The sequence below is a fragment of the Protopterus annectens genome, chromosome 9.part0 (genome assembly GCF_019279795.1).
Source record: "Protopterus annectens isolate FY-2018-M chromosome 9.part0, PAN1.0, whole genome shotgun sequence".
Taxonomy (NCBI): Eukaryota; Metazoa; Chordata; order Ceratodontiformes; family Protopteridae; genus Protopterus; species Protopterus annectens.
The window spans coordinates 4,308,774-4,324,061 of record NC_056743.1 but is presented as its reverse complement, the minus strand read 5'-3'; positions in this window follow the sequence as shown (position 1 = coordinate 4,324,061).

Sequence of the window (15,288 nt, the reverse complement as noted above, 5' to 3'; positions counted from 1 at the left end):
CAAACAGGTTCAGGGAGTGAGATCCAGAATAGGTCTGAAGTTCCCAGTTTTCTTTGGTACCAAAAAGAATCTATAATAAATGCATGATCCAGACTGGTCTGGGGGGATGGACTGGATAATTTGTTTTTCGAGTAGCCTGGCAATCTCTATGACTGCTGCCTCCCACTGACTGCCTGGAACATCTGTCAGGCTTCTTTTTGGAGTGGGGGGATGAAGAAACAGGATGAAAATCTCTGGAAATAATTTGAAGCACCCAACAATCGATTGTAATGGACTCCCAGGCTATTGGGTGCAGAGACAGAGAGAGACACACAGAGGCGACCCTGACTAACTCCAGAGTAGAACAGTTGGGCAATCCCTCAGGATTGCTGAAAGGGCCTGTAAAGAACAAATCTCAAGACCCTTGGTTCCTTGGACCCCCTCTGCCATGTGGACACAGTCTGTCATTTTCCCCTCTGCCCTTGGGAGAAGGTTCAACCTGAACTTACTGGGAAGAGCCCTGTGACTTTCAAAACCAGAACTTCTTACCCTCACTCTGGTTCCTAGAGTAGGTCCATTGCAGGGTAGAGAAGTGGATCCCGGATGGCAGACAAGGTCTTCCTGTCTTTCTCACTCTGGGTAGGAGTATCACAAACAGTAGATCCAAACAAGGTGAACCTTTCAAAGGGGGTGTTCGTGAAACATGCCTTGAAGGGTACTGAAATAGCGCAAAGTCAGAGCCAGGTGTGTTGGCTAATGGCAACGCCTTTCCCAGATGCCCTCAAGGTACCCTCAAGTAGCATGAGAAAGTTACCTCATGGACATGTTCGAGATGGCTGTCAAGGTGGCCAGTCGGAAGGAGAAGACCTTCTCCTCTGACATGGAGCCTGGGGCAGATGCAGAAATTCCTTAACCAGATTCCTATGCAGTCTGGTAATGTGTGCCAAAATAGTTCAGCACATGCAGAGCAAAGGTGGCTGAAGCATTAACTCACTTCCCAAAGCAGTCCATCACCCTAGACTCCATGTCTGAAGGATGGACCAATGAGCTCTCCTGAGCCAGCTCCTTCTTGGTGGCAACTGCAATCACCATGACATAGACTCGGAAACCCTTGGACCAATGAGGCCTGTCCTGGGTGGCACTGAGCATCTTGCCCGAGTGCTTGGGAATGGGCTCAACCATTTTGGGAATGGACTCAACCATGTCCAGCTCCTACCATGCTCTGCAGAAGATGATACCTACCAACAGATCCACAGGTGGGACACCCGAGATGTAGAGGGCCCTGTGTCAAACACCTCCAGGAATACAGACACTTCAGGGTTGGGTTTATGGGGAGACCATCAACCTCTCTGATGCAGGATTCTCCAAGACGTCTCCAAATGAGACGTCAGGAGGTGATTTTAGGGGACCCCCCCACATCCAAGTCCATATCTTTAGTCAGAGATTCTGGGGGGTAATGTAAGTTGCCTCCTCTTGCACATATGCTTCTGAGGCACCTCCTCAGGGGATACTCCAGAGAGGACTCGGAAGCTTCAAGGGGGTTCCTGAAAAGGAACATCCTGGGAAGGTCTAGCAACAGGCTGTCTCTGAGGAGGCAGGATTGGTGACTCCAGCTCAGAAACAGAAGAAGCAAGGGTGAGCTCCAAGGAGGGAAGTGTTAAGGTCCTCAAGGGAGCAAAGAGGACCCTCTCCGCCACCTCGAAGGCTGTAGGTGAGCAGACCCCAGAAGACAGTGCCACCAATGCAGCCAGTAGAGCCACCCAGACCATCACCCCCAGTGCCAAAGGGGGAGTCAGAGCCAGGCTTCCCAGTGCCAAAGCCCTGAGGCAAAAATACAGCTCCGAAAGCCTCGCAGTGTATGCCAACTCCTCAGAGCCAAAGCTGAAGCTACTGATCCGAGAGTCGGTAAGGACCGATGACATCAGAGTTGAATCACTCAAGGTAACCACTGAAGCTGAAGTACAAGTAACCACCGACACCCATACATCAACACCGGGAAACCTCAGGCCCAAGAACTCCGAAGCCAAAGGTCAGCTTGGAGAAGGAAAGAGATCAGGAAAAATCCAGGCTGTGTGCTCATGGTTCCATAGGGGGACAGACCAGGCAAAACCCCAAGCTATATCTGAGCCCAGAGAAACCATCATCCTGTCCACCTCAGCTTCAGACAGGCTCCAAGTGGACCAGACAGATTACACCACCGACACCAACAACAGAGGCAGGGATTGGAAACATGGCAAGGGAACTCTCCGGCTCTGGGGAGAAATGAGGTGAACCGAGTCAAGGAGAACCCTGAATGACCATGGGCCGAGACTTAGCAGGCAGCTTGGCAGAGGAAGCCAGGTCAGGAGACTGCTTCCTATGCCGCTCTCTATCTTTGTGTCTGGCCCGGTCCCCATCCACAGGCTTCTTGGCAGGGGGTTTGCACCCCAGAAGAGAAGGAGGGATTTGGAGAAGACTCCGAGGTTAAAAGCAAAAGGCCCTTCAAAATCAACTTATTCTTCCTGTCGATAAGAGTGCATAGCTTAAAACCTGTGCATATCAAACAGGAGGAATTTACGTGGGCCATCCCCAAGCACACCACACACTGTGTGGGCACCAGGTGGAGGGATCTTATGCCCACATTCCATACACTTTTTAACCTTAGCTGGATTAAGGTCAGCCACAGGGTAAACACACACACACACACACACACACACACACACGCACACAAAGAGAGAGAAAAGAGAGGAAGACAGAATTAGAGGAGGAGTGTAGGATGAGAATTAAAGGAAAAAAGACCTACTTTAACTGAAAAACTCTCAGAAACCCCCTGGAGGAGCTCAGAAAACATGGTCCCATGCTGTCCAAATGACTGGCACATGAGATCTGAGGGGAGCAGAGACAGCATGGCATTATGGGTAGGGGAGGTGCTCCAATTTTGGCTCTGATGCTGGTGTATACGACCAAGTCGGATGCAATCTCAGATCAGAGTCCCATAGGTTGAAGATCAAATGAAAACAACTTCAGATTAAATATTGTTCTACTGTAAGCCAGGATCTTAGTTCTTCTAGTCCAACTACAGACAATGGTCTCAGGTCCTTGTCCTCTTTTTTCAGATTCCCTTATTAGGAATGCCTTCTCCAAATTTAGTAAAATTTCATCTGTGGTTCCAGATAAAATCCAGTGCCTCTTTACTAGAAGTGAAAGAGGTTCTACTACCCATTTTATGTTTTTTAATAAATTACTGGAAACCAGCATTGTACCTTATAATTAGAAGCCATCTTGTACTATTCTTGTACATAAAAAGGACAGGAAAGAGATGATTAGCAATTATATACCTATAAATGTGGCATCTCTAGTCAGCAAGTGCTTTGAAACATTTCTACTAGAACAAATACATAACTAGGACTTCAGATTAACAGTTATGGATTTTGATCACTGTTTCATAAAGCAAAGACCTGCTATGAGCAACTTGGTATACTTTTATGGTCAAACAATGGCCTTGGACATGGGTTTGTCTCAAGGTATGATCTTTTTGGGGCTTGCCAAAGTTTTTAACTATCTGCCATTCCATTCACAAACATTTACTTGAATTTAATATTGTTATATGGATCACAAACTGGTTAACTGACAGCACTGAGTAAAGATACATAAAGTTCATTCAGATTTTCTGCCTGTAACATCTGGTGTTCCCCAAGAATATTTTGGGCCCAGTGCTGTTTAATTTTATTTTTTTTTCTAGTAATCCAAGTAACACCACATTCTGGGTACAAAATATGTAGATTGTAAAAGTGGTTTTAGAATACAAAATAAATCTGTGGCAGTAATCTTAATGTGCATTTATTTCTCACTAGTAAATGGCCACAAGATAATGGACTAAAATTTAGCCTGATTATGTATTTCTCAAATAAAACTCAAAAAATTCCCATCTATTGGACAGGCTTATTACTAGAAGACATCAAGGAATATAAAGATCTTGGCATTACAATTGAATCTGATTTATCTTTTAACCATCATGTCAGGGCTATTAGCACTAAAGTATTTCAACTATGGAAAATAAATATTTGGTTATGGTGTAGAGAACTTATATCAGACCCATTATTCAGTATAACATATTTTGCTGTTACAGTAAAGCTCAATTAAATATTTTAGAATTCTCTCAGTATATTTCCTGTGCACTCCTCTCAACTCACTTAATATTATGGGACTAGAAGTAAGTATATAAAATGGTTTTCTTTCTGCTACAGGCACATTAGGGGTAAACTGATACTGGCATATATTTAATGACCCTGTATAACAAAAAATGTGCAACACAGAAGTATAACTGTCCAAAAACATTTAGACACTAATGAAATTTGTCAAAAGTACGAAAATCTAGTACTAGAAATGCATGTTAAATTCCAAATCACCAGACTATGCAATAACATCCCAAACTGAATAAGAAAGTCCAAAAAGCTGAAGACTTGAATCAAACTTAAGACAGTTGGGCCAGCGACAAAGCCTTGGAACCATTTCTTGAGCCATGAGATCTGAATGCTGTGGTTGAACATATGAATGTATTTGCTATACTGATGCCTCTCCTCTCACACTCTCATAATTTTTCTATTTTTCCCCCTTTTTTTCCTTCCAAAATGGACCCAACCATCTTTCCATCCATATGTCTTTTGGATTCTGTATCCTAAGAAAACTCTTCACTGACCCCTCTCTCTCTCTCTCACATTCAATTTCCTAGTACAGTCCTGTATATTTCCCTTTATATCCCTCTTCTCACCAAACCCAATGTCCTCCTTTCGGTTTTGCCAGTTTAATCAATGGGCTAACTTTATTGCTGTAATACACCTTTTGAAATCCTGAGCTCTCCATCCTCATAACTTTGTGTCCGCCCAGTCTATTTTTTTCTATTTGTCTTAGCACATGTAATCCTATCATATACTTGCTGAAACTCTGACTGCAACTGTCCTGGGCATTGACAGAACCAGGTAATAACCTGACTCTCCAGGCTAGCATTATTACCACATTTTGTCTGTAATCACTTAGGAGGGTGCCACAGAGCAAGATGGCTGTGTAGGCTCAGTGCACTGGACAGTGCGTCAAGAAAAAAATAGTTATTCAACCAGTTCTGGGTGGAAAAATAATCACAGGAAGGAGAGAGGGCAAAGAAAAGGCAACAGAAGATATGAGTTTAAAGCAGTTCAACAGGAAGAACAAACAGCCTTATAAACTGTTACAAAAGCTGATGGTAGTCACTGATGATACAAGGACTGAGGGGAAACAACAGGCAATCAAAGAGAAGTAAGGAGAAAGAAATAACCCAGGACTTGGAAGAAGACACAGTAGTGCTAAGATGACAAGGTACCTCACACAGTACAAGGCTGACAAATAGAAAAAAAAGCTACAGTGGCAAACAGAAAAACTGGATGACCTAGAAAATAGATGTGAAAGAAACAGCACAAGGATAATAGCAGTGTCAGAGCATGTTCTGGCTACAGAACTGGAAAGAAAGCTTTTGAAACTGCTGGAAACACGATTTCCCTTAACCAGATTACAAGAACCAATAACACAATCCAGAGTTGACAGAATGGGAGATGGATAAGAGCAGCCAATATCAATATTAGCATACCTGCACAACTATAAAGTAAAAGAAGAAATTATGAGAAAACACAGAACACTTAAAATAATACACTTCAATGTTGTAAAACTGGTGAAAGATTTTGATTCACTGCATAAAATAAGAAAATCGATGGCTAACTGGGACCACTGAAAGCCAAGGAATTACTGCATGGATTAACTACCCCACCATTTTAACTGCAGTATAACAGGGGAAACAGATTAATGCTCTACACAAAGGGAGAAGCTCAAGCTTTTGATAGTACAGTGGAAGGTGGGGCAAAGAAATAAATTCAAACATCCCACCAGAAAGACTGTTCAGTAAACTTGTAGGGTGCCAAGCAGAGGTATAATTACAAGAGTGATAGGAAAAGTACAGTTTTGTACCTACCATAAATGTAGATGTTCGAGTGCTAATACAGCTGCAGTCATAACAGATGTGTTATCCTGCCGTCAGGCGGGACCTCGGTCGGCCGAATTCCAAAGTCTAGGTCCGGTGTCGGATGTTGTCACTTCTTCCCTGACGTCAGTGCGGCAGGGGTATAAAAGAACCAGCCAACGCCATTTTCTTCAGTTTTTCTTGCCCCAGATGTCAGGTGCCCCCAGAAGGAAGGCAAAACATAAATTTATGTAATAATGCAATGCAATATAATCAAAAAACAGTAGTTGCAAGCAAATACACCATAAAAGAGTACCCCAATCAGGTTGTATGAGGAGGTGTTAACCATTAGGCCTGTCCCAAGAGGGGAAGGAGGGAGGGAAACCTGGACTGCAGCTGTATTAGCACTCGAACATCTACATTTATGGTAGGTACAAAACTGTACTATGTTCATCATGCATACAGCTGCAGTCATAACAGATGGGTAGAATCCCAAAGCTAAAAAAGGGGTGGTAGGCACTAAGTGGAACTAGGAGGAGCAAGGATGCCCTGCAAGACTGCAGTGGCAAAGAAGTCCGCTCTAGATTTGGAGTATAATGGTAGGTGATAGTGCTTGGAGAAAGTATGTACAGAACTCCAAGTGGCTGCTTCCAAAATATCTTTGGTAGGAACCCCCCTGAGGAAAGCTGCAGAGGTAGCTGTGGCCCTTGTGGAGTGAGATCTGATGCCTGTAGGTACAGTTTTACCATGAAAAGAATAACAAAAGCGTATGCAGTGGGCTATCCATTTTGAGATTGTCTGTTTGGAAATAGGCTTCCCTTGAGCACCTGTAGCAAAGGACACAAAGAGTTGCTCTGATTTTCTGAATGGCTTTGTTCTGTCCAAATAATAACGCAGCTGTCTGTGAATGTCCAAGGAATGTAGTAGTCTCTCCCCTTTGTTTTGTGGATTAGGGTAAAAGGTAGGTAAGTGGATAGCCTGATTCAAGGCTACCCTGGATACTACCTTTGGCATAAAGGAAGGGTTGGTTCGTAAGGAAACTCTGTCCTGATGGAAAATGATGAAAGGCTGCACAGCCATGAGGGCTTGTAGTTCCAAAACCCTGTGTGCTGAGGTGATAGCCAGAAGGAAGGCTGCTTTCCATGACAAATATTGCAGTTCTGTTGAAGCAGCTGGCTCAAATGGAGGCAGGGTCAGTTTTTCTAGAATGAAATTGAGGTCCCAAGCAGGTACTGGTTGCTTCCTTGGGGGTTTTATATTCTTAGCCCCTCTGAGGAACTGTCTTAAGAGAGGGTGAGAGAATAAAGGAGGATCAGTGTTGTATTGAGCAGAAATGGCTGAGGCATGGATTTTGATGGAGGAGAATGAAAGTCTACTGCTTAGCATCTCAGCTAGGTACTGTAATATTTGAGGTAAATTCAGTATTCCTGGATTCTGACCGTTTTTCTGATTCCAGGCACAAAACCATTTCCATTTTGCAGAGTAGGCTTTTCTAGAAGGCCTTCTGGCCTCCAAAATGACATCCCGCACCTCCTTGGAGAGTAGGGTCTGTTGTGAATTTAAGGGATCCTCCATGCGGCTAGATTGAGTGTTTTCAGCTGACTGTGAAGAGTTTTGAAGTTGTGCTGAGTCAACAGAAGAGGCATTAGAGGCAGGATCCATGGTGGGGAATGCATCAGGCTCCTTAAGAGTGGGTACCAGTGTTGTCTTGGCCAGTCTGGAGCAATCAGAATCATCTTTGGTCTGTCTACTCTGGCTTTTAATAGAACTTTGGACAGCAGAGGAAGAGGTGGAAAGGCATAAACTGTCATTGTTGTCCAACTGAAAGAGAGTGCGTCCACTTTCCAGGCCTGTGGATGATAGGTCCTTGAGCAGAATTTTGTCAATTGGTAATTTCTGTGGGTAGCAAAGAGATCTATGTCTGGCCTTCCCCATGCTTGAATTATCTTTGTAAAAACTTGAGGATGCAACTTCCATTCATGTGGATCTGTCATATTTCTGCTTAGGTTGTCTGCCAGCGTGTTTTCCTTGCCTGGCAGAAATTGTGCTTGAAGTTGGATTTGTAATTCCAGAGCCATGTTCCAAAGAGACCTGGCTAGCCTGCACAGGGGATATGAATGGGTTCCTCCCTGTTTGTTTATGTACCACATCACTGTGGTGTTGTCTGTCCTTATCAATAGCTGGCCTGGCTGCAGTAGGTCTTTGAAAGCCATAATAGCATTTATTACTGCTAGCATTTCCTTTTGATTGATGTGTAGGTGCTTTTCTTTGTGGGACCATTTGCCCTGAATGCACTGATCTGTCATGTGCGCCCCCCAGGCGTAGTCAGAGGTGTCTGTTGTGATGATTTGATTTGCTTGAGGCAAGCAGAATGGGAGACCTATGTTTCTTTGGCATGCTTGAGCCCACCACAGAAATTCATTTTGGAGGCATGGAATCAGTGGTATAATTGTTTCCAAACTGTGGCTGTGTTGAGACCATAAGTTTTTTAGGTACCATTGAAGTTTCCTCATATGCCGCTTTGCACATGGGATTAGCAGGATGCAAGATGCCATGAATCCCAGAGCCTGCAGGATTTTCCTTGCAGTCAGCCTGGTGAAGGTTGCCAGTTTTCTGAAGTATTGAGTTAGTTGCCCTTGTTTCTCTGGAGTGAGGTAGGCCATCTGGGTGTTTGTAGTCAAGCTGGCACCCAGGAAAACTATTGTTTGAGAGGGTATTAGTCTTGATTTCTTTTTGTTGACTGTGTATCCCAGAGAGTTCAACAACTTTATTACAAACGCCAGGTGTTTCAGAAGTATGTGTTTGCTTGGATCAGGCAGTCGTCCAAATATGGGTATATTTGTATCCCTTGAAGTCTGCAGAAGGCAATTACTGATGCCAGGCATTTCCTGAACACTCTGGGCACAGTAGATAAGCCAAAGGGCAATGCAGAGAATTGATAATGGGTTAAACCTGCAAGAAATCTGAGGTACCTTCTGCAATCTTGTCTGATAGGGACATGCAGGTATGCCTCCTTGAGGTCCAATGTTACCAGCCAAGACTCCTTGCCCAGCATGGGAAGAAGCTGCTGTAATGTGAGCATCTTGAATTTTGGTACGAGTAAATATGTGTTTAGAATGGATAGGTCCAAAATAGGTCTGCAATCTTTGTCCTTCCTTGGTACCAGGAATAGTCTGGAATAAAAACCTTGACCCTGTTCTTGTGCAGGTACCTCTTGAATAGCTTTCATGCCCATGAGAGCTGAAATTTGTTTTTGTGCCTCTGCCCTTTGATTTTGTGGCAGGTTTGGCATGCCTCTCATTTTTGGAAGGGTGTGAAAGTGGAATATGTAGCCTCTGTCTATAATGTCCAGGATCCATTTTTTTTTTGTGACAATATGCCAATTTTTTCGAAAATAATGCCAGTTTTCCACCTAAAGGTGCTGCCATTAGAGCTTTGCTTGGCATGCAAAGGGGAAAGTCATTGGTTCTGCTTTCTGAATGGCTGTGATCTATCCTCACCACCTCTTGGTGTAGGTGCTTGCCATTGTCTGCCTCTAAATGATCCTTGAGATTGCCCTCTGCCCCTCGGGTGCCTCTATCTACCTCTTTGAGGTCTGTCTGTGGCTGGAAAGGACCAATTTTTTGAAGGCCAATTTCTACTGAAACGTGGAGGTTGTACCTGTAGGAAATATTTCACTGTTTGCATTGATTTTGCCTTTTCCTCCATTTTCTTTAATACTTCCTCAGCTTTAACACCAAACAATGCATCTTTTTGAAGAGGTGCATCTAGTAATTTAGCTTTGACATGATCTGGTAAGGTTTGCTCTTTGAGCCAAGCATGTCTATGTATGACTGATCCTGTAACAGCAGCTCTACATGAGGCCTCTAAAGCATCAAAACCACATTGCAAGGTATGTTTACCCACTTGTTCTGCACTATGCAACAAATCCTGCAACTCCCTCAAGTCTGGTTGTTCAGGTTGTGACATTTTGCTTTTCAACTGAGATAACAAAAACTGTTGATACTTTAACATATGGAATTGACAGTTTAATGCCCTCATGGTTAAAGTGGCCGAGGTGTATACCTTTTTCCCCCCACCTTTCTAAAGCTCTGGAATCTCTCTCTGAAGGTAATGGATTTTTGGCAGTGGAGGCCTTAATTCCCTTGGGACCCTGTGAAATAGTTTCTGGGTCAGCCGCATGGCTTTTGTATAGGAATTAGTGTGAATCAGGAACCCGGTAATACCTGTCAGGCTTGACTGGAGCTGGAGGTAAAGAATCTGGGTTAAGGCTGGCCTCTGAATACACATCATCTAGTATGTCTAAGACAGGAGGGATAGCCAGACCTGTGCTGAGGGAGCAAGAGGAAATCCCTCAGCCTTTTCTTGGAGTCTGAGTAATCTTGGCCTTCCCAGTGGAAGTGTTCCCTCAGGTATGCAAGGTTTCCCCAAAAGAATAGTCCTCGGGGGGGGGGGAGACAGAGGGAATGGACTGCTCTGCATCAAAATCTTCAAAAGGGGAGTATGAATGTTCCTGGTCTTCAAAATGTTCTGAAGTAATAGAGGCCTGGTCCGAGGAAGGGTATTCTTCCTCCATTCTGGGCCTTTTGTCCGAGGGGGGTTGAGAACCCCTGATAAGATTAATCAAATCCTCAGCCATTTTGAGCATCTGTTTTTTAGGCATGGGGCCTTGAGAGGGGCCCTGTGGAGCTTGTCTTTTAGTATGCATGGCTGCTTCAGATTTAGTGAAAGCCTTAATGGAAAAAGAAGAAGAAGGCCTGAAGACACCTTGAGAGGTGGCAGGCCTGTCTAAACTCTGAGTTTCCCCGCTAAGAGTGGCGTCGGTATCTGTAATCGGGTTGTGGGCCGAGGAGCCTGCGACCTTGGGCACAGAAGACACTGCTAAGGAAGTGTCATCGGTAGTCAGGGGCTGCGTAGGTGCCTCGCTGAGAACCGGAGCACCTGTAGTCGGCTTTAGCGTTGTGTCGGTAGAAGTCACGGACGTCATATGTCGGTCCTTATCTTTGCGTCTTTTACTCAAAACTGGAGTCGGAGTATCCGACGACATAGTGTAATTAAACTTTTTGCCAAAATAGTGTTGGGCGAACTCCGCCCGACGCTTAATAGTGCGTTTGTTGAATGTAGCACAAAAACGACAGGCCGAGACGTCGTGGTCTGGGCCTAAGCAAGGAATGCAGAGGGAATGGAACTCCTTATGCGGTATTTGCTTCCCACATGAAATGCAATTATTAACTTTGACATCGGTCTGAGGCAAGAAAAGTTTCCCCAACGGGGTACTTAGCTTTCAAGAAGACTTCGGTTGAAAAATATTCGTAATCTCAGGAGCTGGCCGACCAGCACTTGCGAACTGCTTCTACTTCGGGCACCGTGCAGCAAGAAAGACTGAAGAAAATGGCGTTGGCTGGTTCTTTTATACCCCTGCCACACTGACGTCAGGGAAGAAGCGATGACATCCAACGCCGGACCTAGACTTTGGAATTCGGCCGACCGAGGACCCGCCTGACGGCAGGATAACCCATCTGTTATGACTGCAGCTGTATGCACGATGAACATCAATGGCAATAATGCGACTCTCCTGGAGCTCTCAGAAACAGGCAGCAACGCAAATCTGCAGGGCACTGACAAACGGGTAATACCATGGCTCTCCTGGGGCTCAGAGAGACTGGTTAATACTGCAACTCTTCTGGGGCTCACAGAAACAGTCAGTAATGTGACTCTGCAGGGCACCAACAGAAACAGGTAATACTGCGACTCTCCTGGGGCTCACAGAAACTGGCACTAATACAACTCTGCAGGGCACTTACAAATAGGTAATACTGCGACACTCCTGGGGCTTACAGAAACAGGCAGTAATGCGACTCTGCAGGGCACTGACAAACAGGTAATAACATGGCTCTCCTGGGGCTCAGAGAAACAGGTATTAAAACAACTCTCCTGGGGTTCACAGAAACAGGTGATGAGACTCTCCTGAGGCCCACAGAAACAGGTAATAATGCGACTCTCCTGGGGCTCACAGAAACAGGTAATAATGCGACTCTCCTGGAGCTCACAGAAACAGGTAATAATGCGACTCTCCTGGAGCTCACAGAAACAGGTAATAATGCGACTCTCCTGGGGCTCACAGAAACAGGTAATAATGCAACTCTTTTGGGTCTCACAGCAACAGGCAATAATGCGACTCTGCAGGGCACTGACAAACAGGCAACAATGCAACTCTTCTGGGGCTCACAGGAAAAGGTAATAATGCAACTCTCCTGGGGCTCACAGAAACAGGCAGTAATGCGATTCTTCAGGGCATTGACAAACAGGTAATAACATGGCTCTCCTGGGGCTCAGAGAAACAGGTATTAAAACAACTCTCCTGGGGTTCACAGAAACAGGTGATGAGACTCTCCTGAGACCCACAGAAACAGGCAACAATGCAACTCTTCTGGGGCTCACATGAAAAGGTAATAATGCAACTCTCCTGGGGTTCACAGAAACAGGCAACAATGCAACTCTTCTGGGGCTCACATGAAAAGGTAATAATGCAACTCTCCTGGGGCTCACAGAAACAGGCAATAATGTGACTCTGCAAGGCACTGACAGAAAAAGGTAATAATGCAACTCTCCTGGGTCTCACATAAATGGGTAATGTGACTCTGCAGGGCAATAAAAGAACATGGTAATATTGCAACTCGCCTAGGTCTCACAACAAAAGATAATAAAGTGAATTTGCTGGGCACTCACAGAAAGTGGAAATCGTCTTGGCCCTTACAGAAACAGGTAATTAGTGTGACTCTCCTTGCAACCACATCAACTAATACTGTTGTCAGAGTAAAATACAGTTGTGTACACTTACCATAAATGTAGATGTTCGAGTGTATTCACTGTTGCAGTCATTACATTTGGGTTATCCTGCTGGCAGGTTGCCCTCAGTCGGCCTGAATTCCAAAGTCTTGGGTCCTGCGTCAGTTGCTGTCGCTTCTTCCCGGACGTCAGGTGTATAAAAGATGCAGCAGACGCCATTTTATTCAGTTTTTCTTGCCCCAGATGTCAGGTGTCCCCAAAAGGGTAGGCTAATGTGACTCTGCATGCACCAGAAATAAGCTTTTCCTTCATCTATAAGCAAATACACCACCTAGGTTGTATAGATTAGAGAAGTAAAGATAGGTTCCAGCAAAAATAAGGGGGATGGCGGGTGGGTAACCTGGACTGCAACAGTGAATACACTCGAACATCTACATTTATGGTAAGTGTACACAACTGTACTATGTTCTTCGTGTTTCACTGTTGCAGACATTACATTTCGGTTGAGTCCCAAAGCTATGGTTTGGAGGCTGTAGCTAAAAAGCATTAGGAGCGGCTATGAGGCCCTGCAGAACTGCAGTGGCAAAGCCTGCCCTGGATTTAGAGTAAAGAGGCAGACTGTAATGTTTTGTAAAGGTATGCACTGAACTCCAAGTAGCAGCCTCTAAAATGTCTTTGGTTGGTACTCCCCTGAGAAAGTCTGCAGAAGTGGCTGCAGCTCTGGTTGAAAGTGGCCTAATGCCCTTAGGCACTGGTTTGCCATGCTGTGAGTAGCAGAAACAAATGCAGTGACTTATCCACTTTGAAATAGTCTGCTTGGAGATGGCCTTTTCTTGTGATGCTGTGGCATATGCCACTAGTAACTGTTCTGTCTTTCTGAAAACTTTAGTTTTGTCCAAGTAGAATCTAAGTTGTCTGTGTACGTCCAAAGAATGCAGAATTTTATCCCCCTTGTTCTGTGGATTTGGATAAAAGGTTGGCAAATTATTAGTTTGGTTAAGGGCTACACTGGATACCACCTTAGGCATAAATGTAGGGTTTGTTCTCAGAGAGACCCTGTCTGGATAAAAAATGATAAAGGGTTCCACGGCCATGAGAGCCTGCAGCTGTGAAACTCATCTTGCAGAAGTTATTGCTAGGAGCAGAGCTGTTTTCCAAGATAAGAATTTTATATCTGCAGTAGCAGCTGGCTCAAAAGGAGGTAAGGTGAGTTTTTCCAAGACATAATTGAGGTCCCATGCAGGTATTGGCATTCTCCTTGGAGGCCTTAAGTTTTTGGCTTCTCTGAGGTACTGCCTTAATAAAGGATGAGAAAAGAGTGGTGGCTCTGTATTGTAATGAGCCGAAATGGCAGAGGCATGGATTTTAATTGATGAGAAAGATAGGCCTTTGTCCAGCATCTCAGCTAAGTATTGCAAAATCTGAGGAATATTTGGGACAGCTGTATCAGTTCCTTCAGCTTGGTTCCAAGCGCAAAATTTCTTCCATTTCCCAGCATAGGATTTTCTAGAACTAGGCCTTCTGGCTTCGAAAATGACATCCATCACAGCTTTACTGAGAGGTGTGGTTTGTTTTTTATTATTTATTTATTTAACATTTGTTGACCGGGAATGTCCGACTAGGATCCACAGAGCCTGTTTTCAGTGGAGGCCCGGGGAGAAATGCTCCAGATGCATGTCTTTGGAATGTGGGAGGAAACCGGAGTACCCAACCAGAGAACCTCTTGCTGTGAGGTGACAACGTTAACCGTTGCACCACTGTGCCGCCCCACTGTACCGCCCATTTGTATGGCTACATTATCCGCCATGCTGCCAGGTTTAGGGTCCTGAGTTGGCTGTGCAGAATCTGATTGTTTTGCTGGGACAGTAGATGAGGTATTTGAGGTAAGGTCCAGGCTGGGCATTGGGACAAGTTCCTTAAGATCGAATACCAGTACTAGTGTGGCCAGTCTGGGGCAATGAGAATCATTTTTGGTTTCTCCTGCCTGACCTTTAGGAGTACCTTGGAGAGGAGAGGTAGTGGAGGAAAAGCATATACTGATAGGTTTGTCCAGTTGAAAGATAAGGCGTCCACTTTCCAAGCTTGTCTGTGATAAGTCCTTGTGAAGAATATTTTTAGTTGATTGTTTTGAGGGGAGGCAAATAGATCTATGTCCGGGCATCCCCATTTCTTTGTTATCATGCTGAAGACTTGTGGATCCAGGTGCCACTCGTGGGATCCATGAGGTTTCTGCTTAGTTCATCTACCAGAGTGTTTTCCTTTCCTGGCAGGAATTGTGCCTGCAGATGAACTTGGTAAGTCAATGCTGTGTCCCATAAAGCCATGGCTAGTCTGCACAGGGGATAAGAATGAGTGCCCCCCTGCTTCTTTATGTACCACATGACCGTGGTGTTGTCTGTCTTTATCAGTAGTTGTCCCGGATGAAGTAGGTCCTTGAAGGCTGTCAGGGCATTTTGAACAGCTAGCATCTCTTTTTGATTGATATGTAGATGCTTTTGGTTTGTGGACCAGGTGCTCTGAATGCCTCTCCCTGCCATGTGTGCCCCCCAGGCATA